The sequence below is a fragment of the Leucoraja erinacea genome, chromosome 18 (genome assembly GCF_028641065.1).
Source record: "Leucoraja erinacea ecotype New England chromosome 18, Leri_hhj_1, whole genome shotgun sequence".
Classification (NCBI taxonomy): domain Eukaryota; kingdom Metazoa; phylum Chordata; class Chondrichthyes; order Rajiformes; family Rajidae; genus Leucoraja; species Leucoraja erinaceus.
In genome coordinates, this window is record NC_073394.1 from 14,100,218 (window position 1) to 14,119,694 (window position 19,477).

The following is a 19,477-nucleotide window of genomic DNA, read 5'->3' on the forward strand; positions in this document are numbered from 1 at the left end:
CCTCCAACGGGATCCCACAACTACTCACATTTTCTCATCTCCACCCCTTGTCGCCACCGCAGAAGATGCAACACCTATCGCTATACCTCCTCCCTTGGCTCTGTCCAGGGACACAGTCCTTTCAGGTTAGGCAGAGGTTCACTTGCACCTCCTCCAACCTCATTTACTGCATCTGCTGTTCAAGATGTGGACTCTTATACACCGGCGAGACCAAACGCAGACTGGGCGATCATTTTGCCCACCTGAACCTATCTGTTATCCCAGTTGCTGGTCACTTTAATTCTCCTTCCCATTCCTACACAGACCTTTCTGTCCTAGGTCTCCTCCATTGTCAGAGTGAGGCTAAACACAAATTGGAGGAACAACATCTCATATTTTGCTTGGGAAGCTTGCAGCCCAGTCGTATGAATATTAATTTCTCTCACTTCAGCTGGCCCCGGCATTCCCTCTCTCTCTATCCCTCCCCCTCCCAAGTCGCATCAGCTTCTCATTTTCACCCTACAAACAGCTAACAATGGCCTGTTTCCTTTATCATTGTTACTTTTTTGCATATCTTTCATTCATTGTTCTTTATCTCCCCACATCATCGTCTATATCTCTCATTTCCCTTATCCCTAACCAGTCTGATATGAATTAATAATCTCCATACGGTAGCAGAGTGGCGTAGCGGTATAGCTGCTGCCTTACAGTTCCAGAGACCCAGGTTCGATCCTTGGTTGTTGTCTGTACAGAGTTTGTACTGTACATTCTCCCCATGACCTGCGTGGGTTTTGCAGGGTGCTCTGGTATCCTCCAACAGTCCAGAGACTTACAGGTTTGTAGGTTTATTGTCTTTGGTAAAAATTGTAAATTGTCCCAAGTGTGTAGGATAGTGTTCGTGTTCAGGGTGATCGCTGGTCAGCACGGACTCGGTGGGCCGCAGGGCCTGTTTCCGCGCTGTATGTCTAAAGTCTAAAGAAAGCAAAATGTTGAAGGAAGTGAAAAGTGCATCATGAGCACTTTCTGTTATCGTGACAGAAGCTTTATCAATTGAGGACGTGTATGTTAAATTGCTTCCTCGCAAAAATTCATAAATCATACACACAAATGGAGAAATACCTATATTCAATAACAGCAAAAAAATAATTCTTAACTAACAACTGAGGGAGTGCAATGAGATAAATATTGCAACTAGAATGAATTCAAGTAAAATGGAAATTAAAAAAAATGTCTTTATTGAACAATGCTTACATATCCCAGAAAGTCAAAGAGGTGATGTGCAACAGAAAAGCAAAAAAAATGAAACTGACGTTTCAGGTGTAGGGAGGAACTGCAGATGTTGCTTTAAATCGAAGGTAGATACAAAAGGCTGGAGTAACTCAGCAGGTCAGGCAGCAGTTATGGAGAAAAGAAATAGGTGACAATTCAGGTTGAGACCCTTGTTCAGACTGACAGTTAGTGGAAGGGGGAACGAGAGATATAGACGGTACTTCGGAGAAATTAATGTTTCTCCTAAATGATTCATTTTTCCTATGGAAACCAGAAGCAAGCTAGCACACCAAGAATACTTCATCAGCTAGATTTATTAGTATGGCTCCAGGGAGAAGCAGGGCTTGCTCCGTGTACAGCAGAGAAAACTGTAAGGAGATTTGATAGTGTTATTTAAATCATGACGGGTTTATGCAGCCACAATAAAAAATAAGCTATTTTCCAATGGCTGATGGATCAATAAACAGATTTAATATGATTACAAACTGCCATGTGTTTAAACTAAGTGGCATAAGATTCAGTCACAATGTGAAAAAATATATTAAAACATATAAATTTAAGAACATAATAAATAGAAGAAAGAGTAGAAAATGTGATCCTTTATTCATTTTTCCACTGTCCATTAAGGTGATTAGGAATCTTCCCCTGATGTGCTATTGCCATAAATCACATCCTGAATATTTATCAGAATGCTGCTTGCATCTGCAGTTAATTCCTACACATTTTGTACTTCTTAGATTAGAGGTTTTCAGCTCCAGGGAGAGGTTGGACTGACTTGAATTGTTTTCTCTGTAATGTTGGGGGTTGAGGGGAGACTTTTAATTTAGTTTAGTTTAGTTTAGATTTGTTTAGACATACAGTGCGGAAACAAGCCCTTCAGTCCACGTCGACCAGCAATCCCCGCACATCAACACAATCCTAACACACTAGGACAAATTTACATACTTACCAAGCCAATTAACCTACAAACCTGTACGTTATTGGAGTTTTGGGAGGAAATCAGAGCACCCGGAGAAAAACCCACTTGGTCACGAGGAGAAAGTACAAACTTCGCCCAGACAGCACCCATGGTCAGGATCAAACCGGGTCTCTGGTGCAGTAAGGCAGGAACTCTATTGCTGTGCCACCGTGCCGCCCACTTGATAGAAGTATATACAATTATGAGAGGCCTAGATAGAGTAGACAGTCAGGATCATTTTTCCCAGGTGGAAATGTCCAATACCAAAGGGCACAGCTATTAAGTGAGAGGGAAAAAGTTTAATGGAGATGTGCGGGGCAAGTTTTTATGCAGAGTGATAGGGGCCTGTAATGCATTGCCAGTGGTGAAGGAAGGGACCATAGTGGTGTTTAAGAGGCACTTGGAAGTGCAGGGAATAGATGACCCAGAGAAATTGCTATTTCAGGATGCTATAGGGAACCTGGTGTAACTGCTAAAATGTTCGAACATGCTGGAAAGGGAATTCTGAAGTATTCTGAGAGTGAGAGAGGGTGAGAGAGAAAGCAAGAAAGAATTTGAAAGTGATTTGAGAATTTGAGAGTGAGAGTGATCTTTGCTAGCATTGGTAAAGACTATGATGATCTGAGGTGATGCTGCCACAATTCTCTGCACAGATGAGCATATAGAAAGATCCCGGAGATAGACACGAAATTCTAGGGTAACTCAGCGGAACAGGCAGCATCTCTGGATAGAAGGAATGAGTAATGTTTTGGGTCGAGACCCTTCTGAAGAAGGATCTGAACCTAAAACATCACCCATTCCTTCTACCAGAGATGCTGCCTGTCCCGCTGAGTCACTCCAGCATTTTGTGTCTATCTTTGGTTTAAACCGGCATCTGCAGTTCTTTCCTGCAATAGAAAGATACCGGGACAGCCTCTAGAATAGATTTGAATTCTTCGTCATCTTCTGTCCCACTGCATTCCTACTGGGAAGCAATTTACACACAAGAAGCACAGATAAAAGAAAATCAACTCTATAATGTAAGGCTTAGGTGAAATGTAATTCAAGAGTCAAAGAATTAAAAGCTCACATTTTCCTTCCATAGCAGCAGACATTAGTTTTTGTGAATAGGTACAGTGAAAATATAATTAAATCTCAGAGGTATATTTTTGTCTTGAGCATTTCTCTGCGCTGTATTATCAAGCGACTGGCCTGTTCCCAGTAGGAACATCTTAACTGTCTTTACACAAGGCCCAACAATTCCTGGTTTAGGAGAATACATCTCAACTGAATAACAACTATTGAAATATTGATTACAGGCAGCATAATTTACAAAATGTGACTCTCTCTCTCTCCAAGTGGAATGCTGTAACTGTTCCATTAACGCAGTAAGAAACAACGAGCTTGTGAGCAAATAGCTGGTTCATTTGATTTCATGGGACCTCAGTAGGATTTTTAATGAACAAAAATTAAAATAGAATTGCATTTCATCTCGGGTGAGGACACATATTTTTGCTGCTGCCGTAGGTTTCTTGAATTTTACTTTGTAATACAGCCCAATAAACACAGTTAGTTTTCCAAGAAATACATTTGGATCAGGATTTCAATAAGGAGCAGTTGAAAGCAGCCAACTTGCAAATTAAACTGTAGCCCCCTCAAAATGTATTTTAGTGATTTAACCAAACCAAAATAGAAAAGATATTGAACCATAATGTGATTTTGGTGCAATATGATTAGATTTCCAAGGAATTGTCCCATTTCTCAGTGAACCTGAGCATGTACAGTATTACATAGCTTAGCTTTAGATTATATTTTATTGCCCTATCTGCACGGTCACATCCAAATGCATAGGCATGTGCTTTTGCTTGTGTTTCAGAGATTTGTGAAATGAAGCTTGTTTCTAATAAAAGTGTGTAAACTATAAAGCGTGCACGCACCAAATGCATTCATATTACTATTTTTGATATAATATTAACTTCATGAAAATGGCTAGTTCGATGTAGTAATGAAAAGTATGATACAGTTGAGGCTGGACATTGGAAATAAAAACTGAATATTAAAGATATTTTAAGGATAAGGGGGACATCTTTTAGGACCAAGATGAAGAAAACATTTTTCACACCGAGAGTGGTGAATCTCTGGAATTCTCTGCCACAGAAGGTAGTTGAGGCCAGTTCATTGGCTATATTTAAGAGGGAGTTAGATGTGGCCCTTGTGGTTAAAGGGATCAGGGGGTATGGAGAGAAGGCAGGTACAGGATACTGAGTTGGATGATCAGCCATGATCATATTGAATGGCGGTGCAGGCTCGAATGGCCTACTCCTGCACCTATTTTCTATGTTTCTATATGCGGCAGGTCAGGCAGCGTCTGTGAAAAAAAAAAATCAGATCAATGGCTTCACTAGAATAGTTGGATTAGTTTCTCTGGAGCGTCAGAGCTGAGAGGAGACCTGATGGAAGTATATAAAATTATCAGAGCCATAGATAGGGTAGACGGTCAGATCCTTTTGCCCAGGATAGAATATCTAAGAATCGAGGCATATCTTTAAGATAAATGGGGAAAAGTTTAGTGAAGAAGTCCCATGCAAAAGGATTGATGAATTCATGTGATGCACTGCCAGGGTTAATGATGGAGGCAGATACAATAATAACATTTGGAGGCCTTTAGATAGGCACATTGTGGATATGGAAGGATGTGGATCACATGCAGGCAGCATAGATCTGTTTAACCTGGCAAGTTAGGCATGTATATTTTAGGCTGTATTATATATGTTTTATGAATTGCTTCCATTTGAGCCATAATAGTTTGATGATTCTGTAATTCATAATTATCTTATATTAGAGCGGCTCAAATTAAAGACAATGGCCTGAGACATAGTTTGTGTTTCTGCTGCACAAATGGCAGCTAATTTGACAAATGTTTCCAGCATTTGTGTTTTTAGCAGCGAAAAGTTGAAGTCTCTCCATAAGATACTCAGAAATTGAATACCACAGTTTATGGGCCAGCACACAAAAAGTTGATTTTCAAAACTAGTTGTCTATGGACTAGCTTCAATGTGCCAAACAACCTTATTTTGTCTCATAGTGATTGCATGATTTTATGGTTCATAACACCTCCTTAGATATTCTTATCCAATACAAACATGGATTCCAATTATTCCTGAGTATTGATTGATTGAAAGATACAGCAATGAAACGGGCTTTCCAGCTCAGTCCACACTGAACTTTGATCACCTGCTTACACTAATTTTGTGTTATCCCATTTTCTCATCCACTCCCTGCACTTTAGGAGCAATTTACAGAGACCAATTAACCTAGAAATCCACACCGTAATTTTGATGTAGGCTGAACCTAGAGTAACCGGATGAAATCTATGTGATCAAAGCCAGAACGTGCAAACTTCACACAGATAGCACCCAAGCTCATGATTGAACCTGTGTCTTTGGCACTGTGAGGTAGCAGCTCTACCAGCTGCGCCACTGTTCTGTCCAAAAAATGTTGTTGTGTTTCAGTTCTCATTAATACGAACTAGCATGTAACTCAATTGTTTTATCAGCTAAACAGAATTGCAAGAGAATTATCAGGCAATGGTTGATGGGGATAATATAGACAATTGACACCATGATTTTTCCTGGGAGTCATTGGTGATCAGATGAAATCCGTTATTGGGATTTCAGATAACTTTTCCAAATGCAATCATATTGAAAGAGTGCCAGAGACCCGGGTTCGATCCTGACTACGACTTCTTCCAACACTCCAAAGATGTTCAGGTCTGTAGCTTAATTGGTTTGGTATAATTGTAAATTGTCCCTAGTGTGTGTGTTGGATAGTGTTAGTGTGCAGCGATTGCTGGACCGCGCAGACTTGGTGGGCCAAAGGGCCTGTTTCGGTGCTGTATCTCTAAAATTAAAAACTGAAACTAAGCTAACATTCTCCAGCCATACAACTTTAAGATCACCTCCCTCTTCCATTCCCTAATTTTCCTTGCTTTTAATTTTTTATCCATTAGTCATCATGCTCTCAGCTCTTTGGGAAGCTTTATCTGAAGCCTCTTGGATTCTACATCCTACCTTAGATCACTCCTTATAGTATCTTTGGTCACTTTGTCCAAAACTCCCCATTTATCCTGCAAGCAGGTTTTATCTGAAGCACCTGCAAACACTTTAAACCAGATTTATTTCACCACTTGTTGCAAAGCAGATGGAATTTTATCTCTCTGATAAAAGCAAGAATGTTTTCATTTAAATTATCATTCTACAATGTCAGTCAATTTATTAAACACTTTATGGCCCTGTTGCTCAAAACCATGTGGCACTGATTTTTAAACATTTTCCACCAAGCACTTAATTCTGATATGTGTTGAGTGCATGAGACATTGTAAGAACAAAACTGATGAGCAAATGTATCCACTAATCTTACCAAAAATCATTGAAGGTTTAAAAAAGCTGTTTTCACATGACGGCAAAATAATTAAAAGCAAGTTGTCTGATATTTCTTATTTATTTAATAGATTAATATCGACAACATATTTTCAAAACTTTTTAGGGACCTTTAATTTAATTAATAAGAGTTCTTGAGAGTTTTTTTTATGTCTTAGTATGTGCTTTATGTCTTGGTACTTGCTTTTAAACTTTTGTTTCTTCCATCTGACAGAAGAAGGGAGAAGAAAGAACGACCCGATTGTGAGTGGTCCTTGGTTATTTAGTTTAGGTCAGTTTAGTTTAGAGATACAGCGTGGAAACAGGCCCTTCGGCCCACTGAGTCCATGCCGACCAGAGACCCTCGTACACTAGCACTATCCTACACACACTGGGTACAAATTACAATTTTTACTAAGCCAATTAGCCTACAAACAAAGTCTGAAGAGCTAGTTGGTAGTCATTGAGGTGTGTCATCTTGTTCTTCTTGGGCACCATTATTACCATTCAAAATTCAGTATCCTTTCCTTCGACCTGTTATGAATTTCAGCCCATGCACCTTACTTTAATTTGATTATTTTGTATTCTACAATATTTTGCTATATTGAGGGTGCTATATCAAACAATGATTCAAATCGTCATTTTTTTGTGTTTTACCATGTGGTTTCTATGAATGGAGAGGGAAGAGTGTTTTAAGACTAAAACCTGAAAGTGGAGATAAAGAAGTCTCCGTCTGTAGAAGGGTCTCAACCCGAAACATCACACATTCCTTCTATCCAGAGATGCTGCCTGTCCTGCTAAGTTACTCCAGCATTTTGTGTCTATCTTCGGTGTAAACCAGAATCTGCAGTTCCTTCCTACACATAAAGAAAACCATGTCAGATTCCTTATAAGATATTAGAATAATGTTCTGGTCCAGACTTCCTATAACCTTCATATGACGATAATTTATAAAGCTTCTCTTTCATTCCATATCAATGTTATAAAATATCATGATGAGATTATACTTAAGGCTACTGGAAGACTGGAGAAGTATGAGAATGAATAAAAAATGACAGACTCACGACATTATACATAAAGAAGCATTGCCAGAATAAATAAAAACTTGACTGAAAATATTTTTTTATGCAATATTTTAGGGCCTGTCCCACTGTGGGGACCTAATTTGCGAGTTTAGGAGAGTTTAGGAGAGTGTCATGGTCTTGTTGTATCACCATAGTAGATCACCTCCTACGACCTCCTTCGACTATGTTGAGAACCTCCTACGAATATGTAGAAGACCTCCTACGCCCATGTAGAAGACCGCCGACCTTCTTCGACTATGTTGAAGACTAGCTTCGACTATCTACGGTTTACTTGCTGATGCTCTTGGACACCGAATAGTGGAGAGTGAAAATGACCACCACCTTCGATTACCTTGGACTATAATAACACTATCTACGGCTACCTTTGATTGCCTTCAATTATCTACGAATAACATGCCGACCTACTTCGACTAAACCTACGAGCAGAAACATAATTTGCTCCATACTGACCAATTTTTACTCGCAGACATTTTTTCAGCATACTAAAAAATACTCCTCGACCAAACTGAGGCCACGAGTATGCGGGAACTTCTCTCGAACATGAAGGAGAGTTAAGGGCCTGTCCCACTGTGGTGACCTAATTGGCGAGTTTAGAAGAGTTTAGGAGAGTTTGAAAAAGTTTCATGTTGACGACCTCCTTCGACCTCCCTTCAACTATGTTGAAGACTATCTACGACTACCTTCGACTACCCTCGATTACCTACAAATAACGCTGACCTACTACGACCTACTTCGACTAAACCCACGAGTAAAAAAAATATCAATTTTTTCCATGGCGACCTTTTTTTACTCGCGAGCATTTTTCAGCATGTTGAAAAATAGCCGCGACCTAGCTGAGGCCTCGAGTACGCGGGGACTACTCTCGAGTATGAAGGAGAGTTACAAAGCCCTCCTAGGACCTCGTGTCGACCATGCTGCGAGTATGATTCGAGAGCAAACTCTTCTGAACTCACGGATTAGGTCGCCGCAGTGGGACAGCGCCTTTACAGTGACCTCCTTGGACCACGTGTTGACCATGCTGCGAGTTTGTTGTGAGTGCAAACTCTTCTAAACCCGCAAATTAAGTCCCCACAGTGGACAGGCCCTTCTGTATAATAGTTCAGAACCAAGAGAGATAGCAGAAGAGCTACGAAGTTGTTTTGACGACAGCAAAAAAAACCCATCAGGCAACCGGAAGGATATAGTAAAAGTTCCATCAATGTCAGCACAGTATGTGTTTACATTGGTCTCAATCAGTGCTTTTCAGATAATGTATAGGAAGGAACTGCAGATGTTGGTTTACACCAATGGTAGACACAAATGCTAGAATCAGTAATTCAGTGGAACATGTAGCATTTCTGGATAGGAGGAAAATATAATGTTTTCGGTCTTGTCCCAAAAAAATCACCCATTCATCATGAGAAAAGATTGACACAAAATGCTGCAATAACTCAGTGGAACAGACAGCATCTTTGAATAGAAGTAATGGGTGACTGAAGAAGGGTCTCACCTCAAAACCTCACACTTTTCTTCTATTCAGAGATGCTACGTGTTCCACTGAGTTACTCCAGCATTTTGTGTCAATCTTTTCTCTTAATGGTGTGTGCTACACTGTCATTAGACACATAGAAAAGTTTAACGTCATTATTTTGATTGCTGTCCACATGGCATGTTTATAAATTGTGTGTACCAGCACATTTTAGTCCATAATTGTAAAGCACTGGTATCGAGAATCCCAACTAAGCAACCAGAATGACATTAGCTACTCTCTATCTGGGAATAGACGGTTGGACTGTATTACTTTTGAACCTGTAGTAAAGTATATCATTCCTTATTTGACATTCACGACTATATGCAACAACATAAATGAACAAGTCTTGCTGTTACCAACATTTATTGCAGGCAAATAATAAGATTTTACATAGCGGAAAACTCATCAGAAAGGGGTCGATATTTAATAAAAGTGATGTATAAATAGTTCAATGATTATAATGTGATATGTAATTAGACCAGGGAGAAAGTAGCAGTGCACATTCAATTGCAATAAGAGTTTCTGATATATTCCTCAGCACAAAACATACAAAAAGATAAAGTACTATATCTTGATGGCATAACTGCATCTCAGCATACTGCGTACTGTATTTCAGCACTTCAACTCCCCCTCCCATTCCCAATCTGACCTTTCTGTCTTGGGTGTCCTCCATTGCCAGAGTGAGGCCCGGCGCAAATTGGAGGAACAGCACCTCATATTTCGCTTGGGTAGTTTACACCCCAGCGGTATGAACTGACTTCTCCAACTTGCTTTCATCATCCTTCCCCTCCCCCTTCCAAGTTCTCCCACAAGTCCTATTGTCTCCGCCTACTTCCTTTCTTTTTCCCGCCCCCCCCCCTCCCCTCCTGACATCAGTCTGAAGAAGGGTCTCAACTCGAAACATCGCCTATTCCTTCTCTCCATAGATACTGCCTCACCCGCTGAATTTCTCCAGCACTTTTTGACTACCTTTCACTATCACCCACACTATCCGTCATTGCTTTGGAATCAGAGGGCTTTTCTTGCAAGTCTCGATTCTGTTCTTGCAAGATCCTAGGTCTGGTCTAATTTATTGAATAATCTGAGACATTCCCCAATGTAAATGTTTGGGAATCTAAGTGAAACTGAGCAAAGGTGTGGGAATCTATGGAGAACCCGTCACTGAAGCAAATTAAAGTATATAGTGTCCCACTGTCATTTACAAAGATTGGGATTTTCGCATTTGCCTATCTGAGCAGTAAAGTCCTGAAATTGCTCAGATTTACCAGCAAGAACCAGGTTTGACATGATTTGACAGAGCAGGCGCTCACAGCAGCATCCCAGCCCTAATTTGTTCTACTTCTCAGCACCACATATCATTCAATATTGAAGCCCCTTTATTGGCTTCACTTATCCATCTGCCCTGTTACCTCAGGGATCTGTGGGTATATTTCATTTCCAAGATCTCTGTCCCCTCAAGGAAACTCTGTCTTCATATGCAGTCTTCATTTCTCAGCATGCGAGCAGTGCCAACCAACATAACCCACATCTGTTAGACCCGTTCAATGTGTATCTGTCAGATCTCAAAAAAAGTGCTCACAAACTGTTGGAGTAATGCAGCAGGACAGGCAACATCCCTGGAGGAAATGGATAGGTGCTGTTTTGGGTCAGGACCCTTTTTCAGATTGATTGTAGTAGTGGGTAGAGGGGGGAGAAATCTGGAAAATAGGTGGGGGTAGGACAAATCCCGTAAACCCTTGGTGTCTGGAAGTTCATAGATTAGTTTAGTTTAGTTTAGTTTAGTGTGTGTGTGATAACACAGGTGTGTATATCATCACACAGGAGTCTCAGCACTTCTTACCCAATAATATTGGCCAGAGACAAAAGTAACTCCAGATGCTGTCATCTGGAGAAAAAATGTCAAACCACTTGAGGAACCCAGGTCTCAACCCAAAATGTTGACAATCTCCTTGTCTCCACAGATGCTGCAGGACCCATTGAGCTATTCCAGCAGTTTTGTTTTTTTGCTATAATTGAAGACTTTCCTGCATCATCTAAATCCCAACGACAAGAAGAGACGCCATCTGAAGATTAATATTGCATTCCCAGTCAGATTTATACGAACATCAAAACTTTGTTATAGTTTCCAACAGTTATTATATTTTATGAGCTATAAATGTGATAGATTTTTCCTGCACCACTCATGTTGATATTTTCCTCCAGCATTTTTCAAACTTACTTCTTGTAGAAAGTACTTTTTCGCACTCCAAATCAATATATTAAAATGTAACCTGACAAGGAGATAGTTTAATAATTTAACTGAACAATTACAGTAAATTAATACTGCAATGAGAACTCTTTTTTTTCCTGTTTGTGTGTAGAGTGGGTAATTAGCATGAAGAAATTTGTAAGTTTCAATTGAGAAATAAGAAAGACTTGTAACAAAGGCAGCGAAATAATAATGGCTGATCTCCAAATCAATTCAGCAAATCAAATAGACAAGTCCATGGAATGCATGAGAGACAGTTTCCTGGAACAATATCTCTTGGATTCAGGTTGTGCATCTCTGCAAAAAGAAAATATTAGTTCCTACTCATCTCTCTGCTCTGGCTAGGGCCTCCTACACCATTATAATGAGACTCAATGTAAGCTTGAGGAACAATCCCAAATTATTCATGTGTAGGAAGGAACTGCAGGTGCTGGTTTAAAATGAAAATAGACACAAACAGCTGGAGTAACTCAGCGGGTCAGACAGCGTCTCTGGAGAAAAGGAATAGGTGACGTTTTGGGTCGAGACCCTTTAGTTTTGAACCATGTGTAAGAGATCTTGTTCAGCAGATGGAGACCAAGAGTCTGGAGAAAGGGCTTGATCTGAAAAGTCGTCTGTCCGTACCCTCCATAGGTGCTGCCTGACCCATTGAGTTACTCCAGCATTTTGTGTTTTGCTCTGGAGAGCAAGAGAGTTGTCCTTTCTCCTCATTTGTAAGAAGCCTCTTTGAACAGACAATGAGATTGTACTGAGGACAGATGGCCATGGAGGCCCATTTATAGGCCCCAAAACCTGAAAGTAGCCCCTGCTCATCCACCACAGACCAGAGACCAGGAGGATGGAGCCATTGACGTCTGGGTAAGTAATGTGGCCGGTAGGAGAGGGAACTAGAGTCTGGCTTACTGCACCCTTATGGTTGTCTGTGGGAGGTGCCCCAGAGAACAAAGGACAGGCGAGGATAGGGACGTGTCACCCAAGGAAAGAGACAGCTGGAGGCCAGAGACAGCCTGGGAATTGCCTGGTACAGGCACCACTCATAAGAACTAAAGCGTAGACTTTGAACAATGCACCAAAACATAGCACGTCCTGCATGCGGTTCAGTAGATTATTCCTGCACACTTGCTAATCGAGGATCGCCCCGAGATACTCGATGGAGATACTCAACTGAACTGTATTGGAATGAAATTAATTTCACCGTGTCAACAATTAACGTATGAACTTCACATGATCAGCTACTTATATGTGCCATACTCTGCCACAATCATGACCAACCTGGTCCACTGCTCAAATTTATCACACCCTGAGATCACTTATTGTCCAAAAATTTCCATCAGTCAGCTTTTAGTGTCTATCTTCAAGCAAATGAATAACATTCATTTGCTTGTAGACACAAAAAGCTGACTGATGGAGATTTTTGGACAATAAGTAATCTCAGGGTGTGATAAATTTGAATGTTATTCATTTGCTTGAAGATAGACACAAAAAGCTGACTGACATTCATTTGCTTGAAGATAGACACAAAAAGCTGGAGTGACTCGGTGGGTCATACAACATCTTGTTTAGTTTAGCTGAAACAGGCCCTTGCGCTCACCGGTCCGCGTCGACCAGCGATCCCCACACATTAACACCATCGTGCACCCACTAGGGACAATATTTACATTTACCAAGCCAATTAACTCACGAACCTGTACGTCTTTGGAGTGTGGGAGGAAACCGAAGATCTCGGAGAAAACCCACGCAGGTCATGGGGAGAATGTACAAACCCCGTACGGACAGGACCCGTAGTCAGGATCGAACCCAGGTTTCCGGTGCTGCTTTCGCTGTAAGGCAGCAACTTTACGGCTGTGCCACTGTGAGGAATAGATGACGTTTCAGGGTCAGGAGAGTCAGGAGATAGAGAAACTAGCAATATAGACGGTCATATGGAACGATATAGAACAAATGAATGAAAGATATGCAAAAAACGGAACCCCAATGAAAAAGGAAATATGCTTGAAAGCATCTTCAAAATTGTTGGAAGTCCCCTAACCCCCTATTTTATAGCTTACACTATTGGATTTCCATCAGCTACATTTATGACAAAGATGACACTCACTGTGTGTCGACTGCAGGGCTGTGATAAAGGATATCATTTGTTCCAGGTCACTGTGAGGAGAGAACATACACTGGCTCTGCTGCAGAGGATTAAGATGAGGACTTTGATGGACCATTCCTTGAAACCCACATTCTTCCCATTATCTGCTGAGTACTTTAAAATGACAGACTCTTTCTCTATTTCCCCCACTGCTGGATGATGAATTGGAGTCTTCCACTGAAAATAACATCCAGCTGTCATGTAGAAATTCATCACATCTGTGTGATAGCTGTTGACATATTTTGCTGACAATACAGATAAAGTGATTTGCTGTTCAGTGGTGAAACCAATGAAAAGGATAAGCTTTTTAAAATAGCCTGAAGGGTTTCCTGCAGTTACGTTAGTTGCTGTGAATGCTCCTGGAAAAGCTACTTTTTAAAATCTGCCAAAATATTTTTCAACCTAGTCTTGCGCCGAGAAAGCATTTTTCAGATAATCCCAGTGTGTCTTTCTGCTGTTGATATATTGCAGCAGTAACAATAAATCCAAATTACAGGTACACCACGGATTTTCAGTAATCCTTGGACCCAGAGGCTTTCTGGATTATCCAACAGAGGAGGCCAAGGCAATGGTATTGGAACGGCCCGCTTAGGCTGCCGCAGTGACCATGCCTGCAAATTCAGCCTCGGAAGTCGGATAAGGAAATAGACCTTTCCAGTCAGGCTGGAGATCCAGAGACCCGGCCACAAGGGGCAAATTCGACCCGCCAATCGGCGCGGAAGTTCCGATGAGGTGCAGGACTGGAAAATCGGTGGTGGACCTGTATATAAAACATAGCAATTTACACACAACCAGCAATGCAATTATGGTCAGATAAGTGGATTCCAACATGTTGATCGATGGACAAATTGTGACCAGAACATTGAGGTCCACCCAAACATAAATCGTGTTTCCTTTTCCACAGATGCTGTCTTGTCTGCTGAGTGATTTTAGCATTTTCTGTTTTTATTTCAGATTTCCAACATTTGCAATTTTTTTGAAGTTCTTTTTTTAATCCCTGCTGCTATGGATCTGTTATCTTTTCGATGGTGCAGAAAGGTAATTTCTGCAAATTCTGAAATATATTCATATCTGCTGCTTATTGTCAACTGCAGCTGCTTTGTGTTTATGAACTTCACTTTCAACTTGGGATTTATAGCTTCCAATGCTACAAAGGTCTCAGAAATATCCATGCAACAATCTGAAATAAGAACATGTATTGCCCTCTCATTATATTTTCTATATTTTGTGCAATAACCTTTTTTTATGTGGAGAGCTATATTTACTTTCAGATCTGATTAGATGTGAAAAATGTTGGCACTTTTATACCTCCTGTTGGTTCATTTACAGATAATGACGAGGACCAGTATCAAAGCTGTTAGTTAATTCAATTCAGAACATGCTTGGTTAAAATGAGAGCTAATACCTGTGTTTGTGTACTATGAAAGAGGATTTGGTGCAGATTAATTCTTCAGTTATAATGCGATAAACAACCAAATCAAAATATTAGTCATAGAATTACAATCATAGGTTCAATAGGCAACAAACATATCTGGGAAAACTTGTAGGAAGGAAATGCAGATGCTGGTTTACACCGAAGATAGAAACAAAATGCTGGAGTAACTCAACGGGTCAGGCAGCATCTCTGGAGAAAAGGGATATGTGATGTTTCGATCGAGACCCTTCTTCTAACTGAGAGTCATGGGAGAGGGAAACTAGAGGAATGAAAAGGTATAAAGAACAGGTATCTTCTTCTTATCGAGTCCACACACAAGATTGGAAGTTGTTCAACCAGAGCCGAACACACTTCTCGGCATCTGCATACAATGGTGTCTGTCTTGCCGCTTCTTGTGCATGGTGTTGGAAAGATTGGTGGAAACGGGGTCGTGATGTGAACACTCTTTCCTTGACCCCAATGAAAGGTATGAAAAGAAAAAAAATCAAAGCCAGCAACGATCATCAAGTAAAGGTGGATCCCACAATGGTCCATTGTTGGCTGTAGAAGAGCTGTCGTCCTGCTTAGTTTCACAGTTTGTAACCACTCGGTATCACCTTTTCCAGTTCTTGCTCTCGACCCAAGGATAACATCTGTAGTTTTATGAGCACCAAGGGTACAAAGTTACCAAGGATAACTAGACAGACAGACGGAGTTGTGACACAGTACCAGCTGCAGATCTTACTGAATGATGGATCAGGCACTGGTGGCCTCAATGCCTACTTCTACTTATGTTTCACCAGCAGTATAAAGATGTTGTAGTGGAATTGTGTGCCAAATATCTGGCTGCCAATGATGTATGTGGTCATGAAACTCATTAAAGATGTCACCATTGGGAGCTTACCCATCAATTGCTATTATCTGTATAATATGAAATTTCATTCTTCCAAGTTCCCATTGTAAACTTCTCTTCCCTCCCCGACAATCGTCCCACTACTGTTCACTGCACCCCCCAGGAGCTCTGCATTGGCTGTTCCCACTATTACAGCTCTTGTTTTTTTCACACAGCATATAAAGTATTCTACCTTGACCAGAATCTTCTCAAAACACTACACAAAACTGTCACTCTCACTAATAAGGGCGGCACGTTGTTAGAGCTGCTGCCTCAGTGCCACAGACCTGCGTTCAACTCTGACCTTAGGTGCCGTCTGTGTAGAGTTTACACTGGTGCTTCAGTTGCCTCCCACATCCCTAAAGACATGTATGTTCAATTGGCCTCTTTAAAATGGTCTCTCATGTGCAGCTTGTGAATGCGAAAGTGGGATAACATAGAACTTGTGTGAATAGGTGATCGATGGTCAGTGTAGACTCTGTGGGTCAAAGGGTCTGTTTCCATGCTGTATCACTAAACTAAACTAAACTAAATTTGCTGAAGATTTTGTAACTTGCCTTCAGGGCTCTTGTTAGAACTTGGTGCTAATATAAACACTGCATTTTCATGGAGCAATTAGCTTGTCCATGTTTTGCAGGCAGAGAAATATATTGACCTTGCTCAACAATTCAGCTACAAATGAGAAGCAACATTTTTAAGAAAATAAATTAATTGAAAAGCCAGAATGTTATGTAAGTCTTTTACATTTAAATTCAGAGATAAATCCCAACACCTGCCTGGATTTATATGTTCTAAATAAAATTAATGGTGTGAACAGAATGAGAGATGGACTTCGAGCAAAGCAAAAACAGTTTGCAAAATTCCCTGGGGGTCACTTCATCTTCACCAGTGTTGCTTCTGCAGAAGCCCATCTGCACATATACACTGTGTTGGAAGGAACTGCAGATGCTGGTTTACACCGAAGAGAGACACAAAATGCTGGAGTAACTCAACTGGACGGGCAGTACCTCTGGAGCGAAGGAATGGGTGACGTCACCCATTCCTTCTCTCCAGAGATGCTGCCCGTCCCGTTGAGTTACTCCAGCATTTTGTGTCTATCTTCTGCACATATGTTTCCCCCCGGCACAGCACAAAAGAATGGTGAGAGTTTCTTCGAGAAATGTACCTTTTCGTGTTTCCGTTGGCATACAAAAGGTGACAGTCACCTACTGATGGCATTGCATATGAATAATTTACATAAACATGAATAATAGAAGATGAGGTTATTTGGATTCACTTCCTCCAATAGAGATGTCTAACCTTTCCAGGACGAGGATTACACTTGGATTAGTGTTAGTATACCAATAAGATCTGATTTGAAATTAATTTCTTATACCAAGATAGGATTTGTGTTTGGATTTACTACTTGTTCATCTTAAATCGACCATGCTAAAAATGCTTAGCCATTTCCCATGTATTAAACATCGAGCCCAGCTGAATTCTGGAAACTGATGCACGGCAAAATTATTGATGCCAATAACTATGTCATGCACTCTTAATCATGAAGAGTTTCACAATGATCATGAATTATTATATTGAAATCTTGTGGGAAAAATACACAGAGAGAGAGTGACAATTCCAATTAACAATTTTATGTTCATTAACCATTGGCAGTTTATTCCAAGACTAAATATACTCAATGGCAGTGTACGATGCAACACACAAAAAAGATCAGACACTCTAAAAATTGTTATTCATTCAATATTTCCATTGATTAAATATGACTCTGAAAAGACATAAGCAATGGATGCTGGCTGAGAACACATCACTATGATATTTAAAAGCATGTTATATTTTCTATTCGTTCATGAACAGTTTCCTCACCTGCTAAAAAGGATAAACCAAATAATTTCATGATTATTATTCACAGAGATGTGAACCAAAAACACAGTGTGAAACTTGGCTACTAAAGGGCCTGTCCCACTTGGGCTGTCACTTGCACGACAGGCCAGTAGTGACGGTCGCGCGACGGTTCCGCAAGTCACGTGCATCATCATGCGCCCACACAGCCATCTGGAGCGCGTGACGTCATTTGAAGATGGACACAAAATGCTGGAGTAACTCAGCGGGACCAGCAGCATCTCTGGAGAGAAGGAATGGATGATGTTTCGGGTCAAGGCCCTTCTTCAGGATGAAAGACGGGTCTTGACCCAAAACGTCACCCATTCCTTTTCTTCAGAGATGCTGTCGGTCGCGCTAGACTCCAGTTACTCCAGCATTTTGTGTCTATCTTCAATCTTCTTGGCCCCGCTCTGGGAGTAGGAGTGGGGGCGGATCCGGATCCGCAACGGTCGTGAGCTCCAGGCCAAGCTCGGCGATCATTTGCCTGCTTCTGCTGCCGTTGGAGGTGAGACGTTGCATCGCGCCTGGGTCTTGGGCCTATCCCACTTTGGCCGTCAGTTACGCGACAGGCCGGTGGCACGCGAAGATTTTGTTCAGGACAAAGGCCACGCTCCTCCACGCCACTCCATGCACCCGTCCCACGCTACCCACACGCTACCCACATGCCCACACGCTAGCAGGTCGCGTAAATGGCGCGCGAAAGACAGCCAAATGGGGAAGGCCCATAACCATACACACTTAAGGTGTTTTTTTTTTTACTTGTAGAGTTGAGAGTTATCAATGCAGATAGCCAAGAACATCTTTGAACCACTTTCCTGCTATAAATCGATAAAGCTAATTATCAATTGATAAAGTCAACTAATCTCAAATCAATTATTCTCTTTGTTTCCTTTGTACAGTATCTTGTCAAACATGGAGAGTGATGTGGGAAACTCCATGTGAAGTTCATTAATAGGAAAATGATTTAATTTAATTAATCCCATGGAAGCACAGCTTAGCATGACTGAGAAGGAGGATGCTGTCTTAGCTAATCTTTGCTTGTGGCATATAAGGAGCAGTTTCAGAAATTCCAATAAGAGGACATGATAGATGTGGATTTTCTGTCGCATCTCAACAAAGATAAAGAAGAAATGTAACCCACACTCCAACCCAGCTAAAATGGAATAGGGAGCTTTCCAAAACAATCGTCACACTTATCCAGAAAAACATAGTTAGACACAAAAACTGGAAGAACTCAACGGGTCCGACAGCATCTCTGGTGAGAAGGAATAGGTGACGCTTCGGGTCGCGACCCTTCTTCAGACTTTTGTAGTGTAGGGCCTGCAATCAGCAATAGTACTTCTGGAACCATCCTGTTAGTTTGGTTTAGAGATATAGCGTGAAAACAGACCCTTTGGCCCACCGTGTCCATGTCGACCAGCGATCCCCACACTCTAACACTATCCTACACACACTCGGGACAATTTACAATTTTTTACCAAAGCTAATTAACCTACAAACCTGTCTTTGGAGAGTGGGAGAAAACTGGAACACCTGGAGAAAACCCATGCAGGTCACAGGGAGAATATATAAACTCCGTACAGCCAGCACCCGTAATGAAGATCGAACATGAGTCTCTGGCGCTGTAAAGCAGAAATTCTGCCAATTCGCCACCATGCAGTCATAAGCGGCAAAGACCATCATGAGCTATTGGTAGTGTGTTATTTCAAC